Here is a 20,890-nt window from a genome sequence, read left to right on the forward strand (position 1 = left end):
GGAGCACAGGCTTGGGTTCAGGATGTGTGAGCTGACATTCAATTATCCATGTGTTAAATACCTTGCATGGTGCATGTCTAGTCAGGACCAAAATGTAGTGAATACCACAGAAGCAGGAAAAAATGCCCTCCACCTGGGAACTTAAAGCCTAGGTAAGGAGATCCAGCCACCACCGATCTCCAACTCCATACTATACACATAGGAGATGCTCTAAAAATGATTCGTGAATGAGATGGAACTAGATAGAATTGTAAGCCAAAGCTAGAATGAGGTGAACCTTAACCAAAGGCAATTACCAGTCGGACTTGATTTCAGAGGTGTCATGAGCACACAGGTTACCACCCCCAAACTGTTCCACCTCACTTATGAGCTGATGTAAAGCCTTCCTTCTCACTGTTATCAATGAGGCATAACTGGCAAATCCCTCTAGAAGAGGGAGACTAGCTCATGTTCACGCTAAAGTGTAAATGACTGCTAGTGTGCCTTGGCATAGAGACACTCAGGGAAACTGAAAGGGAGGAAACGAGAGACCAGGATAGAGGAAAAGCACTGCACAATGGAAGACTTCCATCCAGGACCCCCTTCAACATCAATTCTGCTTAGGCTGTGCCCTGGCCCTTGGAAGAGTGGGTTAGGAGCCGGACGAGCGGAGTTCCAATTCTCACTCCACCACTCACAAGTCTCTGGATCTCACTTCTCAAGTCAGAAAACCACACTAACAAGCCACCTCCCCTTCCACCCAGGTGTTCTGTGAAGCCTGTAATGCATATTATGCTTGTAGACTGCCGAGCACTAGACCAGTGGCTCTCAGACCTGGCTAAGCATTAGAACCACCTGCAGAGCTTACAGAATTCCCTCTACCTGGACCGCTCCTCAGCACCAGTTACATCAGAGTATCTCCAGGTGGGACCCAGGCGTCAGTAGTTTGTAAGCTCCCCGTGTGAATCTAATATGCCACTGGAGCTGGGAATCACTGCCCTAGACCATTATTTCTAACCTGAGGGTAATCTCGCCCTTGCCCGGAGCATTTGGCAATGTCTGGAGACACGTTTGATTTAACAACTTGGGTCAGGGGTGCTGCTCAACACCCTACAATGCACAGGACAGCCGCCCCTGCCCCATGGAAGAGTTATCCAGCATAATATGTCGACAGTGACAAAGTTGAGAAACCCTGCCTTAGACAAATGTAAGAAATGTTTAATGTTTTTTTCATTATCTAGGTCATTTCCCTGGCCTAGACAAGGCAATGAAACCCAGTATTGCCTAAGATTTTAGAGACCTTTTCACCTTTGCCCTGGTCTCTGGTCCTGAGAATAGAGAAGTCAAAGGCCAAGAAGGTCATAACGGCTGTTCACTCACTTGTTACACAAATGTTTAATGAAGCACTGAACTAGCATCATACCTGTTGGACATTCTGGAGTTCCCATCCTATCCCATCCCAGGTATGGGGATCCCCTACAGATGCCCACCCCCAATACGTAAATACCTCACCCAACAGTTAGGTTCTGATGGGGACTCAAAGTGTGAGTGCATGTGATGGAGAGGTCATGGCCCCACCGTTGGGAGTCTCTGGTCTCATGGGGAGACTCAGCCCCACTCTGAAGAGCTTGACCAACAGGACCTCAGTGGGAGCCACATGACATTTTTGAGCCTTAGAGTGGTAGGACCAGCCTTTGAGCAGAACTAATCCGGGAGCCGTTCTCTCAGCGGTAAGAAGAGTAAAGAATGAAAAATACGAGTTGGAGCTGAGCGCAGGGCCGTCACCTTTAATTCAAAATTCACATCATAGAAGACTAATCTTCCCAAAGAAGTGTATGTAAAGTGGGAGGGTTCCTTACTGTGCATAGATCTGTAACCCGAGAAGCAATCTTTGGGCTTCAGCGCAGCTTTTCCTCTCCTCGGCACCAACTCCACTATTTTGCAGAGGGCTCGCTTCTAAGTGGGCAGCGGCGAGCATCACGGTGCTTATTCAGCCTTCTTTGTGGCATTTTAGCACCTCTCACCTCCAGTGCGAAGCTATTGACGTCCGTTCCATTTTTGGAACGCTATTGCAAGCTTTGCCACTGAACTGACACTCAGATGCCATTGTTAGAGGATATGAAAACGACTCTCAGCTCTAACAACGGTGCCTGTTCACAGAATGAATGCACTAGCAACGTATTCGTTCGCTCAATTTCCAAAGCACGTCAACAACACTGAGAGCCCCACGGGACTGACAAAGGATGGAGGTTATCTATTTACCAGCTCACCTGGTGCCACTGAGCTATGGAAGTAGCTTCACTACATCTTGCAATTCCATGGGCCAGCCAACTTGAAAAGGTTATTTTTTTTCCACATTTTTCAAGCTGGAGGGTTACAGTATTTCAAAACACACTCTACACTAACATACCTTATTAACGCGTTTGTATTACATAACTTCACATTTTCAAAACGTAGGCTTGCCACATGCAGGAACTCAGGCAGGAAGCGCTGAGGCCGAGCCAAGGCCCTCCCGGAGGAGGGGCGGTGGGGGTGAAGTGACTGAGCTCCCAGACTCCAGAACCACGTGGCCTCGGTTCGGTTCCCAACCGTGCTACTCCCCAGCTCTGTGAGGTTAAGGCAAATTGTCCAGCCTCTCTGTGCCCCAGTTTACTCCTCTGCAAATCAGATCTGACCTTTTGCCATGGACTTTTTGTGAGGCTTGAGTGAATCTAATCCATCTAATGAGCTTACTTAGAAGAGATACAGTAGTCCCCCCTTATCCGTAGTTTTCACTTGCTGAGGTTTCAGTTACCCCCTACCCGGAAGCAGAAGATTCTTCCTCCTGACGAATCTGCAGAAGGTCAATAGTAGCCTATCGCGACTTCAGGGTGCCTGTGCCAGTCTCCTCGCGCCAGGTCTCACGTAGGCTTTTTATCATCTCACATGACGAAAGGTGAGTACAGTCTAATACAATATTTGGAGAGATCACATTCACATAACTTTTATTACAGTATGTTGCTATAAATTGTTCTATTTCATAATTTATTGTTAATGTCGTCCTGTGCCCAATTTATAAATTAAACTTTGTCCTAGGTATTGTACGTCTAGGAAAATGCATTATATATACGGGGTTCAGTACTATCCGTGGTTTCAGGCATCCACTTGGGGTCTTGGAACATATCCTCCACGGGTAAGGAGGATTACTGTATATATTATTTTTACAAAGAGATTTGAACAGTGCCTGGCATATAACAAGCCAATTTATATGTGGGTTCAACAAACAAAAACAAAAACAGAGATCTGACTGGCATCCGAGGAGTGGAATCAACATGACTTCATTGCTGACACAGTGTGGGTGACAGAAAAACAGAAGGAGCTGAAGTTCAGGGGACACAGGGAACCATTTAACAGAAATGAGGAAGCATGGCTCAGCTAGGGCAGGAAGCCCCAGACCTCTCAGTGGCAGAAGGACGAGGTAGAGCAGAGCCTCTCTAATGTTTTGGGGGTGCAAACCCAAGTGCAGGTTCTCTTTCTCTGTCTCTCTGTCGCTCTCTCTCTCTCACACACATGATACTGATTGAGAACCCAGAGTCTGCGATGCACAGACACAGTGACCTGTCATCCTAGGGCTGGCAGGTGGACGGACTTCAGACCCTAAACCCCCAAAGCCCCTGAAATGTCATTCTTTGGGCAGCCTCCAAAACCCTCCTGCAAGAACATCCTGACAAGGTGGACCCCAAGGACCTCTCTGGAAGCCCTGATTTATAACTTCTGTCTCAATTAATTAGGACAGCATTATTGTTCTTTTCAGGTGCAAATGAAACAGCTCAACACTGCCCTGCAATTAAACTCTGCTTAATTCCCCCACATGTCCCTTACCCACGCCAACGCTGACAGGAATAGTCCCCCCAGCCTGCCTCCATCTGCAGAGCTGAGTCTTTCCTAATCTCAGTTCCCAGGGACTTCACCAGTGCGGCCCCAACCCCACACCCCACCCTGAGCTGGGGACCTGCAGGACTGAGTCAGGGTAGGTGGTAGGGACATGCTAATCACCCAAGTCACAGAAGTGGCTTTCCTCTCAGGGATAGTGGGGACAAGGAAAGGGATAAGTGTCCCTCTGGGAAAAGGGACTTGATTCACTCTAGGAGGGACACACCCATGATGATATGCCCCATTCTCTTACAATAATCAAAACCCTACCAATCGTTCAGAGATAAAGTTTGGGGCCCTCCTCTCCCCCCTCCACAACCCACAAAATCCCCTTTGAGTACTGATCTTCTTTAAGATGATTCTGGCCATTTCTTAAGACGCCTCTAACAAAGAAATACCAGATCTGAATTAACAAAAGTTGTGGTTTGTTTTAAATGGCTGCAGGTAACAAATAGGTTAGTACACAAAAATACAGTATACTTATGTAGTGCTAGTTGCAGGATAATTTTAGCATTTACAAAATTTCTGAATTCAGAGTGTACCTGGGGTAGTCTGGTCCAAGCATAGTGTACAGGTTTAAAGGTAGATGGATATTGAGGAGGGCACCTGTTGGGATGAGCACTGGGTGTTGTATGGAAAGCAATTTGCCAATAAATTTCATATTTAAAAAAAAATAAAAAATAAAGGTAGAGAAGGAACTCTATTCTGTCCCATTACTGTCTCTCTGTAACCACTTGGCAATAATGTCGAAAGTTGAAAAGCCCTTCATGAATACGAGGTCTAAGCCCAATGGGTCCCTTCCCCCAAAACCACATACCCCAGTGGAGGTCCTGTTTGAACTCCTACCGCTTAGCTCTCAGTCTTACCATGGTCTTAGATGCCCTCGCGCGCATTCATCATATCTGTGGTTTGCCATCTTATGAACAAGTCTCCCATATTTAGGGAATCCCTTCTTTGGGGATTCCATCTCTCTCAGGTATTCATCAAAGAAAGAAATAGCTTCCCCAGCCTCCTTTGCATGCAGGTTCCAGGTATGAGACCAAGATTCCCTCAGTCACACCAAGTAAAGAGATCTGGAAAGGGAACTAGGTGAGAAAGATGGATAATGCAAATTCCATTTTTTGAAATGGGACCAGTGAAGGAATTGGCTTGGGGTGACACCAGTGGCACACTTCCGGTTCCCAGGGTCCAGTGTCACAGGTACTAAGTAGTGGACACAAAACAGAGAGGCAACAACGTCTCTGTGCTTCTTACGCAATCCACCTACCAAGTGGCCTCACCAAAAGATCCACATAGAATCTGGTCAAGTCTCTGGATGCAACTACATATTTCCAGGAAATGTAGGGGCGGCGGGACATGTTAGACATTTGAGGGGTGCGATCAGCAAAACCCAGACTATAAGAAACTGGAGGACAAACAACCTGGTTTCCTCAGCAAATAAATTGCAAGGAACAAAAAAGGCATATAGAGGGAACCTATAGTCTAAAATAAACTCAGGAGACATATCAGCTAATTATACTATATGGCCTTTATTTGAATCCTAATTCAAATAAATAAATTGTGAAAACAAAATACTCTAGAACAAACAGAAACTAGAGATAACTAAACTATGAGATAACTAGGGAAATTTGCACACTGACGACATGTGATATTGCCAGAAATGCTATTAAACTTTTAGTATTATGGCATTATGGTAATGTATTTTAAGAGTTCTTATCTTTTAAAGATACACACTGAAATATTTATGGAGAAAGGGCATAATATCTGGGTTTAGCTTCAAGATAATTGGAAAGGTGAGGAATAGTAGGAATGGAGACAAAATAAGACTAGCCACAACCTGATAAATGCTGAAGCTGGGTGATGGGCATATGGAATTTCTTCAGCTATCCTTTCTGCTTCTGTAGATACTTGAAATATTCCATGATTTAAAACTTTAACAAAAAAAAACTAGTATAAAAATTTAAACAAACGATCCTGCACAAAATCAAACTCCATCTGGCTTAACTATGACTACCCTTACAGAGTTGACATCTTGAGGAGCTCCCTGGCAAGGTTAGCCAGGCACTTTCCATTTTAGATCAAAGAATGGAAAGCCATCGTTTCTCCTCTGGGGAAAATGGAGGATGGGGTTGCTTGAATGTGGAGGCTGAGAAGCTCTAGTACACTCTGGCCATCTGGTCTCCCACAGCTCTTAGATGCTCTGGTTTCCAGGGCTGCACTGGGAACCGTGGGAGCCAGTTCCATAGCTACCATGCATCTCCGCCCCATCCCATCTACCTAGCTCTACCACCCACCGGCAGCCATCTTCCTCTGCTACAAACTATCCGTGTGTTCTTCCGTAGCCAAGGGGATATTGGAAAGTGTGTGCAGATGATGGATCTTCCAGAGCCAGATTCAGGTTCTGTTCTCTGAGAGAGTTGGAGGGGTGTCTCCAGCCTAGTCCAGGAGAGCAGCAGTGAGAGGTCATAGCAAGGCAGTGCTTTGGAGGAGGAGGGGCCGTGGCAACCAGCAATGCTAAAGGAAAATCTGTGGGACTTATCAGATGATTAAATACAGAGAAAGGGAAAAATAGAAGAATCCAGAAAAAATTTCCATCAAGCGCCAGACAGTTTATATACTTTGTCTCCTTCAGTGCTCACCATCAGTGTCGCAGATTGCTGCCAGTGTACTTGTTCCAAGTCTGGTCCCCTTTCTTCTGATAATAACACTCAGTCCATGTACTTCAGACAGTTCTTGCTTCCCTTGTCCCCAGTCAGTTCCAGGGTTGCCATACAACACAGGCCTGGCCAATCACACTCAACGTCGCTAGACCTGACACAAATACATAATCTTGGGGTTTTCATTTAAGATACTGAGAAAGAGATGCTCTCTATCCTTTGGGAATACTAAAGGGGTAGAATGTCAGCCTGGAGCTGCTGAAAGCCATCATATGGAGGAAGTCTTACTGAAATGAAGGCTCATGGAAGAAAGCAGAGGCAAGAGATGAAGAGATGCTCCATCATTCGCATGTCAGGATCCAGCCCTACCTGATGTCAGTCCTAACCCTGGGCTTTGTACTTATCAGCCAATTAAACCCTTTGTTTTCCCTAACTAGTATGACACACACACACACACACACACACACACACACACACACACACACATCCCACTCTGGCAGAGATCCTGGACTCTGGGAGTGAGGGTGAGGGGTTAGGGGAACAAGAGTAGTAATAAGACCACGTAGATGAAGACAGAGAAGAAGGATGGAGACCTAGTAGAAAAGAGAGCTGTGGTGGTTTTTAAATCCTCTGGCAAATCCTTTGATATGCCTGCCTTTCAAAGCCTAATTTCCCTCCCCTTGAATGTGGACTGGTAGCAGAAGTAAGGGTAAGTGACTTCTGAAGGTAGGTCATACAAGGGTACGTACAACTGCCTCCTTGGTTTCTCTCTCAGACTACTTGATCTGAGGGAAACCAGGCGCTATGTCACAAGGACACTTGAGTAGCCCTGTGGAGAGGCCCACATGGAAAGTAACTGAAGCCTCCCACCAGCAACCAGTGAGCCACCTTTGAAAGCAGGTCCTTCAGTCCAACTAGGCCACTCTCAAACTCCTGACCCATAGAAACTATGAGACAATAGAAGTTTATGTTGCCTAAAGCCACTAAGTTAAGGAGTAATTTGTTACCCAGCAGTAAATAACCAATAAGGGAGCTCTCAGACACATAATCAAGGTGGCCCCTGTGCGGACTGCCAGTATCTCAGTGGGGAACCATGAAGAATTGCTGTGCCCCATGAGTATGATGTATCAGCCCATGGCAAGACCTCCTTTCTTCTCTGTAGGCCTTTAAAAGCAGAACCAAGAGGACGCACTGAGATTGGCACCTGGGTCTTTGAGATGCCAAAGACTGTGACCCTTCCATGAGGTAACTGTTCAGAGTCTAGATGCCAACGAGCTAGAAGATAGGGAGGAAATAGCTAATGAGCATCAGATTGTCTTTTTGAACCTTAGAGGGGTCGTGAATTAGAAGATAGAAAAAGAGGGTGGCTCTGTTATTAATTTAAATTACTTAAGTCCCATGGAGATGTGATTAAGGTAGAATCAAGATTAAGATCGTAGTAAATCCAACGAGACTGTCCTTATAGGAGATAGAAAAGGGCACACACAAAAGAAGGTGGTTTGAATATGGAAGCAACATTTGGACTGTTGTGTTTATAAGCCAAAAAAAAATGCCAAGAATTGCAAGTAACTACTAGAATCTAAGACAGAGGAACTGAACAGATTCTTGCTCAATCCTCCAGAAGGAACCCACCCTGTCAATATCTGGATTTTGGAATCCTGGCTGCCTGAAGTGGGAGAATAAATTTCTGTTGTTTTAAGCAAAAACAAAAACAAACCTACCCATGATAATGATATTAACTATTAATAGGTGAGACAATATCAGATAACAGATTTAAAATGGCCTTACTGGATTAAGACGTGCCCCTATTGTCTTTCATTGCTTCATAAATGTCTACTGATCACCTGAGCAGGGCCAGGGCCATGGCTGGGCCATTCACATGTAAGTGTTACACCGGGGCCAGGGGCCAAATGAGTGCCTCAGATGTCCAGTGCTATAAGAGGTTGTTGGCATATTGAGAACAGTGTGCAGGGCAGGACTCGAGAAAGACCCCCTGGCAAGTGTGGACTGAGCAAGCTGGCTGGATATTTGGAGAGATAAGAGGGGGGAGTTTTCTAGTAGGCAAAGAGATGCAGCACCAGGTGAAGCAACTTAGGATGGTCCATTGTATGGGAGGAATACCAGAGGGAAGAAATATCTTCAGACTGTTCACCCCTAAATGAAGAATCTGGAGGCAACAATGCCTTAACCTGAAGAAGTCACCCTAGGCCCTCCTTGACATCTCAGACACCATGACAAGTGGTGGGGGAGAATGTGGGGAACTTCCTGAGCCCATGAGGAGTACCTTCATTCCTGTCCTGTGGCATCTGCCCTCCTCATTTTGGTGTTCAAGTCCTCCTTAAGAAGTCCCCCACTCCCCTGAAGTCCTGAACACACCCTTTCTGGTTGAGCCAGGTTTGTCTCCTGAAGTCAACAGTGACTACACTGCACTACACTATTGTTCTCCCTGTTCTCACTGAAAAAAAAAAAAAAAAAAAAAAAAGTGCCTAGTTCTTCCCTTTCTAGCAAATTCTTACGAACTTCTCCAAGTCCGTCCTCCAAAAAGCCTTCTTGACTATTACCTAACTAATTCTGCTCAATTTCGATTGGTTTGGTGCTGTTGTGATGTTGGAAGTGAGGGGTCAAGTCAGGTTGCACATTCCAGGAACTCGTTCTTCTTTGATGACCATGTGGCCTCTATCAGACTTTCTCCAGCTGGGTAGGACCTGGTCTCATGCCGTTCTCCTTTCCCTCCTCACTTCGCACTATGTTCTCTGAGTTACTGGGCTGTGCAAGTAAGGTAATTACTACTCTGAACTTCACACACCATGGTTATCAGCCCAGCCCTGACCATGCTTTCATTTATGGCCCTTCAAAGGAGACCTCCAACCAGCGTAAAGAAATCTTCCTGCCACGCAGCAATGGGTAAGAGACCTTTGGCCTACAGAAGAGGCCACCTCTGAGAGGGTGCTGCTCCTCAGATGAGGTGGCCATTGCAACACCTAATCTAGGATATCAAGATAATGCCCGAGTATGTCTTCAGAAAATTTCTGCTATTGTGTACTTTGGGCCTCTCACCATTTTATAGCCCCTAATTGATAACCCTCAAGGTTGTTGCAATCACTACAGATTATTTTCCCCCAAGCCCTACCTATTCTTGAAGACTCAGCTAAAGGCCCTATTGAAGCAAGACACCTTCCCTATCAGCCCCGGATGACCGCATGACTGCTCTCCTGACTGACATTGTATCATTATAAATTCCATTCTTTTTGTGGTGCATGAACTCTCTTAAAAATATTTCTTGAGCAAACAGTAAATCAAAACTGAAGTGGCAAAATGTTTAGACAATGATGATAATACAAATGTAGAAAACATTTGCAAATCCTATATCCCAGCAAGGGACTCATATACAAAATATGGAAAGGACTTTCTACATTCAATGGTAAGACAACAGTCTTATCTAGAAAATGAGTGAAAAACTTGAATAGACACTTTACCAATGATGACATAAGGGTGGCAAACACATTAAAACATGTTCAGGATCACTAGCCACTGGAAAAATGCAATTTTAATCATAGTAGTATCTGTTCAAAAAGTATGCTATTATACTTGTTAGAATCGCTAAAATTAAAAATCTGATAATGCCAAGTATGGGCAACCCTCCAGAGATACTAGATCACTTGTACATTTTTGGTGGAAATATAAAATGGTAGAGCTACTCTGGAAATGAGTCTGGCAGTTTCTTAAAAAATTAAACATACACTTGTCGTACAACCAGTAATCACCCTCCTGGGTGTTTTTCCCAGAGAAATGGAACATTATAGTCACACCAAAACCTGTATGTGAATGTTCATAGCTGTTTATTTCTAATAGCCAAAGACTAAAAAAAATTCCAATGACCTTCAACAGATGAAGGGTTAAACAAACTGTGGTACATTCATGCAACGGAATGCTAGTCAGCAACAAAAGGAAAAAACTGTTCATACTTAAAATAATTGGATGGATCTTAGCGCATTAAGCAAAGCGAAAAAACCCAGTCTCAAAAGTTGCATATTATATGGTTCCATTTACATGGCATTATCTAAATGACAAAATTGTTAAGACGGGGGACACATCAGTGGTTGCTAGGGGTTAGGAAGGGGCAGGAGGATGTGGCTATAAAGGGACAACATAAGAGAGTATTTTTGTGGAGATAGAACAGTCCATATGTTGACTGTTATAATGGTTGTATGAATCTATACCTGTGATTAAATATCACGGAAGTATACACACAGACATACAAAATGAGAGGGTGAAATCCGAATAAAATTTGTAGTCAATCGTATGTATTGTGACAACAAATTTCCCATTTTGATAATGTTCTATAGTTGTAGGAGATGTCACCAGTGGGAGAAGCTAGGTGACGGGTACTCAGGATCTCTCTGTACTATTTTTGCAACTGGTGAGTCTATAATTATATCACAATTAGAAAAAATGTTTTTAATAACACTACATACAAAATCCTAAGGGATATGATTTAAAATATAAGAAAATGCTCATATCCTTAGGTAATTAATAAATTAATATAATTAATATATAAATTATAATTACTATTATTGAACAAGGTTTGGAAGTAATTACGAATTTAAGTGTTAGAAAAAGAATAACAAAATTAGTATAAAATAATAGGAAGAAGGAACTGACAAAGCAAAAACAGAAATTTTTGCCATTGAAAATAGGCAAATAGAACAAATCTTTAAAAATAAAGGGTTGGAGGGGCACCTGGGTGGCTCAGTTGCTTAAGTATCCGACTTCAGCTCAGGTAATTATCTCGCGGTTCGTGGGTTCAAGCCCCGTGTGGGGCTCTGTGCTGACAGTTCAGAGCCTGGAGCCTGTTTCAGATTCTGTGTCTCCCTCGCTCTCTGCCCCTCCCCCACTCGCACTCTGTCTCTCTCTCAAAAATAAATAAACATTAAAAAAAATTTTTTAATAAATAAAGGGTTGTAGGGCACATGGGTAGCTGAGTTAGCTGAGCCTGTGACTCTTGATTTCAGCTCAGTTCATGATCTCATGATAGTTGGGCCCTGAGCAGAGTGTGGAGCCTGCTTGGGATTCTCTCTCTCCTTCTTCCCCTGCCCCTCCCCACTTCAATAATAAATTAATAAGTATTAAATAAATAATTAAAAGTGTTGGATCTTTAGAAATAAAATAGAGAAACCACCAGCTAATGAAATCAAGAAGACTTCATAAGTATATAAAATTAAAATTAGAATGAGGAAATAGCTAGTGACACAGAGGAAATAAAAGTATGATTATTTCTTCAAGAAATGAAAGATGTTTAAGTAAAATGTAAAAAAGCAAAACTTATCGCAGAACAGACTGAAATCTAGAGAGATCAATGACTTTTATTGAAATTAAGGAAGCTGTCAAAGAACCACCCTTTCTCATAAAAGCAGTAGGCCCAGATGATTTCACAGGCAAATTTTATTAAATACTAAAAGGAACAAAACTTGTACTTTTTTTCTTTCAAGGTTTCATCAGGTTAGGTTTTTGGGATGAATATATTTTTCCTTTCTGTCTTTGTATTCTCATTTCCTTTCCTCCATAAGCGACCATTTTAATAAGTTTAGTGTTAACATATTTTTGCAACATGTGCCTTGTTTTCTGGCACTATATTCTTAATTTATGCAAATGATGTTATATATTTCATTGTGTCCTACCATTTCTGATGCTAACTTAAAAATAAAGGCTCAGTAGGGGCACCTGGGTGGCTCAGTTGGTTAAGCGTCTGACTTCGGCTCAGGTCATGATCTCACTGTTTGTGGATTCGAGCCCCGCCTTGGGCTCTGTGCTGACACCTCAGAGCCTGGAGCCTGCTTCGGATTCTGTGTCTCCCTCTCTCTCTGCCGCTCCCCAACTTGTTCTCTGTCTCTGTCTCTCAAAAATAAATAAATGTAAAAAAATAAAATAAATAAATAAAGGTTCAGCAAAATAGACTTGGGTGGCTGACTTCTTAACAAGACATATTAGACTAAAAACTAATCAGTTATTGACAAGACATTAAAAATATTTCTACTAAAATCAAGAATAAGACATAGATAACCACTAATATTTTTCTGTGAGGATTAGCCATTGCCAACGATCCAAAAGTACAAATAATAAAATAATAAAATAAATAAAAGCATAAAAATTGGAAACAAGGAAGCAAAACTAACATTATTTGTAGATGATATGATTGTATACTTGAAAATACAAGAATATAAGTAAATCAAGTAAAAAACTTTACAGATAATAAGAGAATTCAAAAAGATAACTAGGCACAAAATTGATGCCAAGTCAGTAGCTTTCTTATATACAAACAACAACTAGAAAATATAATGTGAGAAAATATTCTATTTCTAATAACCATGACAGACAAAATATTTAGAAATAACTAACAAAAATATGAAGGTTATATAGACAAAAACTTTAAACTTAGTCTTAACATAAGATAATATTTAGATTAATGGAAACCTCTACCCTGTTCTTGTATAGGAGAACTCAACATTATAAAGATGTCCATTCTTCCTAAGTTAATATGTACATTGAATGTGAACATTTTCCCACTTTCCTTCTTTTTTTATGTTTATTTATTTAGAGAGAGAGTGTGTGCAAGCACACAAGCTGGGGAGGGGTAGAGAGAGAGACGGAGAGAGAGAGAATCCCAAACAGGTTCCACGTTGTCAGCGCAGAACCAGATGTGGAGCTCAAACTCACGAACCATGAGATCATGACCTGAGCTGAAATCAAGAGTCTGACATTTAACCAACTGAGCCACCCAGGAGCCCTCATTTTCACATTTTCATAGCAAAATGGAATTTTAAATTAGGGGGGAAACTATTTGAAATGGTGTTGGGACAATCAATGACACATTTGTGAAAATAATTAAGCTAAATCAAAAAGTTTATAGGCTTAAAAATGAAAGCGTAAAGGTTCTAGAAGTAATTACATGAGGTTTTCTTTTTCTTTTTAAAATTCATCTTGGGGTGGGGAAGACCTTTCTATGACATAAGCCTTAGAGCCAATGAAGGAAAAGTTTGATAACTTGAAGCACCCATAAATTAAAATTTCTGCACAGAACTTTCAGTTTAAAATGTGGATTAGGGGTGCTTGGGTGGCTCAGTCAATTAAGCATCCCACTTTGCCCACGTTATGATCTCATGACTCCTGAGTTCAAGCCCCATGTCAGGCTCTGTGCTAATAGCCCAGACCCTGGAGCCTGCTTTGGATTCTGTGTCTCCCTCTCTCTCTGCCCTCCCCTGCTCATGCTCTGTCTGTCTCTCTCTCAAAAATAAATAAACATTAAGAAAATAATACTAAATAAGTAAATAAATAAGTGGATTAAATACATGAATTTATCACTGCTCTTTCCCAAGATTTCATTACAATGACAATAAAAATGTTAAAGGACAATTTTTAAAGATGATTAATCATGAGCTTCATGCAAATATGAAATAAATACTTGGCAAAGATTTTATTTAATTTATTAATTAATGAAAGAGCCACTAAGATATTACATTAATATCCTTACAAGGAGGATTTGACTTAGAGACTTATACCCCCTACCTAACAAAATCTACTGGCATTGTCAAGATTAGACATCATTTGCATAGCTATAGACTGGAAATAGTTGTATTATTATCAGTTCTACAAGTTAACTTCTATCTCACAGAGTTGGAAAACAGCCTAGTCAGAAACAATCAACAAAACTAAAAGACAACTGATGGATTGGGAGAAAATATTTGCAAGTGACATATCCAATAAAGGGTTCTTATCCAAAATGCATAAAGAACTTATAAAACTCAACACCTAAAAAACAAATAATCCAATTTAAAAATGGGCAGAAGACAAAAACAGACATTTCTCCAAAGAAGACATCCAGATGATCAACCGACACATGAAAAGATGCTCAACATCACTTATCATCAGGAAATGAAAATCAAAATTACAGTGAAATATCACTTCACACCTAGAATCATCAATACAAGAAACAACAGGTGTTGGTGAGGATGTAGGGAAAAAGGGACCCTCATGCACTATTGGTGGGAATGCAAACTGGTGTGGCCACTGTGGAAGACAGTATGGGGGTTCCTCAGAAAGTTAACAATAGAACTACCCTATGATCCAGCAATTGCACTACTGGGTATTTACCCCAAAATTACAAAAACACTAATTCAAAGGAATGTACACACCCCTATGTTTATAGCAGCATTATTTACAATAGCCAAACCGTGGAAGCAGCCCAAGTACACTTCGATAGATGATTGGATAAAGAAAAGGTGGTATAGATACACCATGCAATATTATGCAGCTTTAAGAAAAAACGAAACCTTGCCATTTGCAATGACATGGATGGAGCTAGGGAATATGATGCTGAATGAAATAAGTTAGAGAAAGACAAACACCATATGTGGGATTTAAGAAACAAAACAAATGAACAAAGGGAAAATGAGAGAGAGAGAAAGAGAGAGAGAGAGAGAAGCCAAGAAACACGCCCTTGACTATAGAGAACAAACTGATGGTTACAAGAGGAGAAGTCACAGGGATTAATGAGTACACTTATCATGATGAGTACTGGCTGATGTATGGAATTTTTGACTCACTATATTGTACATCTAAAGCTAAAATTACACTGTATGTTAACCAACTGGAATTAAAATAAAAACTTAAGGGGTACCTGGGGGGCTCAGTCAGTTAAGTGTCCTACTTCGGCTCAGGTCATGATCTCACAGTTCCTAAGTTTGAACCCCACATCAGGCCCTCTGCTGTTAGCACAGAGGCTGCTTTGTATCCTTTGTCCCCCTCTCTCTCTGCCTTCCCCACCCTTCTAAAAAATAAATAAGCTTAAATAAAAAAGAAAGAGCCTAGTCAAAGACAACCAAAGATAACCTGCATGGGTAGGCTAGACAGGATACCCACTAACTGGGGTATCCCCAGTTATTTTGCCTGTTACAAGTCTTTTACAATTTTCCCTGACATTCTCCCCAATTTGTCATCATAATAATCTCAAGAAAGATTATTCCTGATCACAAAATAAGACTGTTATACAAATCTTTGGCCTGATTATGTGCATAGGTGCAGTAAGAGTGTTAAGATAGGTTTCTTTAAATTTGTTTTGTGGGATCTAGAGTAACACAATATTGAACATTTATAAAATTAACTTCCATCTGAAAGTTTTCATAAGGATCCTCAAATTGGACTGTTAAAAATGTCTATTTGTTCTCCCCTGACTAAAAAAATGAGCCTAAGAAACTCTAACAAATTTTAATTGCAAATGTAGATGAATTTTACTTTTCTCGAGGTCCACAAAATGACTTACGTTTTCTGGCCTGCCAGAAAGTGACTTCCTTACAAATTGTGAGGCTGAACCCTGTAAACCAGGCACTTAGGCCAGTTTTCCTGGGAGGTCATAGTAAGCGGTGGTTCCGTAAGGACAACCAAACTTTGTTCCTTAGCAGTGGCTTGTCATGCCTCATTGAAAAAGCATTGTTCTCAACCATGATACTCTGGAAAGGCCTTGGTTGTTTGATAAGTTTGTTTAATTAGGTTATGGTAGAAAGGAAGACAGATTCTTGTTAAACCTATGTAAATAACTATATTGCCATGAAAAATAGACTCAGAATTTCTGAATTGTAGGAGTTCATGGAATTAGATATCACTTTTAAGTGTTTCATTTTAGTTTATGAGAGCAGAGTCTACCAAATTGCCATGGGTTACTTAGAGCATAGGAAGAAATAGAAAGGGCTTCCTTATATATCTGGAAAATAGTGCATTAAAACAACATCAGCGGGGCACCTGGGTAGCTCAGTTGGTTGAGTATCCGACTTCGGCTCAGGTCATGATCTCAGGGGTTTGTGGGTTCGAGCCCTGCATCGGGCGCTGTGCTGACAGCTGGGAGCCTGGAACCGGCTTCAGATTCTGTGTCTCCCTCTCTCTCTCTGCCCCTCCCCCACTTGCACTCTGTCTCTCTCTCTCTCTCTCAAAAATAAACATTAACAAAAATTTTTTAATAAAAAAACCAACATCAGCAATATTCCAAACAACCACAAAATTTTTCTCATCAGTTCATTCAGTTTATATAATTAATTCTTATTCCATTCCATATCCTGGATTCATAATCTCATGAAGCCATCTGTTTCCCAACTAAAAAGGGTTCTGGAAATCCTGACTTAGTCTCCTGATATGGTCTCAAAGTTACCTAAGTGATTTTAGCTCAGATGCCTCTACCCAAGAGTTAGTTCTTTGAAAGTCTGTATTTTGAAGTAACTTTTTCTACAAGACTCTGAGACTTTCTTTATTAAAAACACAAATTCTGGCTTGTAGCTTATAGGAAATACTTCAGCAAACATTGGAGTAAAACAGAAACTATTTTTTGTTCTTGTTTTTTGTTCTGATTGTTGTTTTTCATTTTATTTTACTTTGTTTTTTCATCACCACAAGCTCACTCTTTAATCCCTGTCACCTATTTTCCCCATCCCCCCACCAGTCTCCCCTCTGCTAACCACCAGTTTGTTCTATATAGTTGAATCCCTTTCTTGGTTTGCCTCCCTTTCTCTCTCTCTCTCTCTCTCATGTTCCTTTGCTCATTTGTTTTGTTTCTTAAATCCCACATATGAGTAAGATCGTATGATATATGTCTTTCTCTAACTTATTTCACTTAGCATTATACTCCCTAGCTCTATTCATATTGTTGCAAATGGTAAGATCTTTATTTTTTATGACTGAGTAGTATTCCACTGCATATATATATACTACCTCTTCCTCCATTCTTCCATTCATCAGTCAGTGACCACTTGGGCTCCTTCCATAGTTTGTAAATAATGCTGCTATAAACACAGGGGTGTGTGTATTCCTTTGAATTAGTGTTTTTGTAATTTGGGGGTAAATACCCAGTAATGCAATTGCTGGATCATAGGGCAGTTCTAGTGTTAAATTTTTAGGAATCTCGATACTGTTTTCCAGAGTGGCTGCACCAGTTTACATTCTCACCAACCACAGTGCATGAGGGTTCCTTTTTCTGCACATTCTCGCCAACACCTATGGTTTCTTGTTTGTTGATTTTAGCCATTCTGACAGGTACAAGGTGATACCTCATTGTAGTTTTGATTTGCATTTCCCTGATGATGAGTGATGTTGAACATCTTTTCATGTGTCCGTTGGCCATCTGGATGTCTTCTTTGGAGAAATGTCTGTTCATGTCTCCTGCCCATTTTTTAATTGGATTATTTGTTTTCTGGTGTTGAGTTTTATAAGATTTTTATACATTTTGGATTCTAACCCTTTGTCAGATATGTCATTTGCAGATATCTTCTCTCATTCCATCAGTTGCCTTTTAGTTTTGTTGATTGTTTTTTTCACTGTGCAGAAGCGTTCTATTTTGATATAGTCTCAATAGTTCATTTTTGTTTTTATTTCCCTTGCCTCAGGAGACATATCTAGAAAAATGTTGCTACAGCTGGTGACAAAGAAATTACTGCCTGTGCACTCTTTTTATGGCGTCAGGTCCCACATTTAGATCTTTAATCCACTTTTAATTTACTTTTGTGCATGGTGTAAGAAAGTGGTCCAGTTTCAGTCTGTTGTAGTACCTGTCCAGTTTTCCCAGCACCATTTGTGAAAGAGACTGTCCTTTCCCATTGTATAATCTTGCCTCCTTTCTGTGTTTTCTGTTCTATCCTATTGATTTATGTGTCTATTTTTATGCTAGTACCATACAGTTTTAATTACTACAGCTTTGTAATATAACTTGAAGTCTGGAATTTTGCTACCTCAGTTTTGGTTTTCTTTTTCAAAATTACTTTGGTTACTCATGGTCTTTTGTGTAGAACATGGTTTGCTTGTTCTACTTCTGTGAAAAATGCTGTTGGTATTTTGATAGGGATTGATCTGTAGATCGCTTTGGGTCATGTATACATTTTAACAATATTTGTTCTTCCAACCCATGAGCTAGGAATGTCTCTCCATTTCTTTGTTTCGTCTTGAATTTCTTTCATCAGTGTTTTATAGTCTTCAGAGTCCAGATCTTTCACTTCTTTAGTAAAGTTTATACCTAGATATTTTATTATTTGGGGTGCAATTGTAAATGGGATTGTTTTCTAATTTCTCTTTCTGTTGCTTTGTTATTAGTGTATAGAAATGCAACTGGTTTCTGTACATTGATTTTGTATCCTGCAACTTCACTGAATTAATTTATCAGTTCTAGTAGTTTTTTGGTAGAGTCTTTAGGGTTTTCTATATATAGTATCATTTCATCTGCTATAGTGACCGTTTTACTTCTTCCTTCTTTTTATTTCTTTATGTTGTCCACTTGCTGTGGCTAGAACTTCCAGTATTATGGTGAATAAAAATGAGAGTGGACATCCTTATTTTGTTCCTGACCTTAGGGGAAAAGCTTTCAGTTTTTCACTATTGAGTATGATGTTGGCTGTGGGTTTTTCATATAAGGTCTTTATTATGCTGAGATATGTTCCCTCTAGACCTACTTTGCAGAGATTTTTTTTATTAAATTTTTTTTACATTCATTTAATTTTGAGAGAGAAAGCGACAGAGCATGAGCAGGGGTAGGGGCAGAGAAAGAGAGAGGGAGACACAGAATCTGAAGCAGGCTCCAGACTCTGAGCTGTCAGCACAGAGCCCAACGCGGGGCTCGAACTCATGAACCGTGAGATCATGACCTGAGCTGAAGTCGGACGCCTAACCCACTGAGCCACCCAGGTGCCCCGAGAGTTTTTTTTTTTTTAATCGTGAATGGATATTGTACTTTGTCAAATGCTTTTTCTGCATCTATTGCAATGATCATATGGTTTTAATCCTTTCTTTTACTAATATGAAATGTGTGGGTTGCTTTGCAAATACTGAACCACTCTTGCATCTCAGAAATAAATCCCACTAGATTGTGGTGTATGATTTATTTTAATATGTTGTTTGATTTGGTTTGTTCATATTTTTTGAGGATTTTGCATCTATGTTCATGAGAGATATTGGCCTGTAGTTGTCTTTTTTTGTGGTGTCTTTAGCTGGTTTGGGTATCAGGGTGATACTAGCCTCATAGAATAAATTTGGAAGTTTTCCTTCCTCTTGTATTTTTTGGAATAGTTTAAGAAGAATGAGTCTTAACTCTTCTTTAAATGTTTGGTAAAATTTGCCTCCAAAGCCATCGGGTCCTGGACTTTTGTTTTGGGGGAGTTTTTTGTTTTGTTTTGTTTTGTTTTTATGGATTCAATTTTATTGCTGGTGATAGGTCTGTTCAAATTTTCTATTTCATCCTACTTTGGTTTTGGTATGTTAGCTTCTAGGAATTTATCCATTTCTTCTAAGTTGTCCAATTTGTTGACATATTGTTTTTCATAATATTCTGATATAATTGTTTGCATTTCCATGGTATTGGTTGTTATTTCTCCTCTTTCACTAGTCATTTTGATTATTTGGGTCCTCTCTCTCTTTTTTTTTAATGAGTTTTGCTAGAGGTTTATCATTTTTTTTTATCTTTTAAAGAACCAGCTCCCAGTTTCATTGATCTGTTCTATTTTTTGTTTTTGTTTTTGTTTTTGTTTCCATATCATTTATTTCTGCTCTAGTCTTTATTTCTTTCTTTTTGCTGGATTTAGGTTTTGTTTGTTGTTCTTTTTCCAGATCTTTTAGGTGTAACGTTACATTGTTTATTTGATATTTTTCTTTCCCCTTGAGGTAAACCTGTATTGCTATAAACTTCCCTCTTAGAACCACTTTTGCTGCATATAAAAACTATTTTTAAATGACAGAGCAATGTTATTTTATTACTGAAATTTTTCAAATGGACTGGTAAGAGTTCATAATAATAATAAAGCATGAAAGGATATCTGATTATTTGGTTAGTGGGTTTGCAAAACAAATGTAATAAACCCATTCTCCCAAAAGAAACTTTAAATAAATGTCTCTTAGATCAATCATTAAATCTAATTTCTTTTTTTTATATATAAAACTTTTTATTTATTTTTGAGAGACCAAGAGTGAAAGCAGAGGAGAAGCAGAGAGAGAGAGAGTGGGAGGGCAGGAGACAGGGGATCCGAAGCGGGCTCTGTGCTAATAGCAGTGAGCCAGATGAAGGGCTCAAACACACGAAGCATGAGATCATGACCTGAGCCAAAGTTGGCCACTCAGCCGACTGAGCCACCCAGGTGCCCCATTAAGTCTACTTTCTAAGAAGCCAGTGAATGTTGCATCAGATTCATAAAATTGGATGAATATACTTTTATAGAGGGAAAATTCTTAAGATATATCATAATCCTTAGATATAACATTATACAATATATGAATGATATCAAATAAAAAGATTGAGTACATCTGGAGTAGGGTCTAGACAACAG

At 40.3% G+C, this 20,890-nt stretch overlaps 1 protein-coding gene across 1 annotated transcript in view; it reads left to right on the top strand.

Annotated features, from left to right (window-relative positions):
- The first annotated feature begins 2,829 nt into the window (after positions 1-2,829).
- Positions 2,830-20,890, top strand: part of RBP2 (retinol binding protein 2) — a 66,400-nt gene continuing 48,339 nt past the window's right edge. Inside the window, exon 1 of the mRNA XM_045503485.1 lies at positions 2,830-2,914. The gene's annotated coding sequence lies outside the window, so the exon portion shown is untranslated. The remainder of the gene's footprint in view (positions 2,915-20,890) is intronic.

Source organism: Leopardus geoffroyi, chromosome C2 (genome assembly GCF_018350155.1).
Source record: "Leopardus geoffroyi isolate Oge1 chromosome C2, O.geoffroyi_Oge1_pat1.0, whole genome shotgun sequence".
NCBI lineage: Eukaryota > Metazoa > Chordata > Mammalia > Carnivora > Felidae > Leopardus > Leopardus geoffroyi.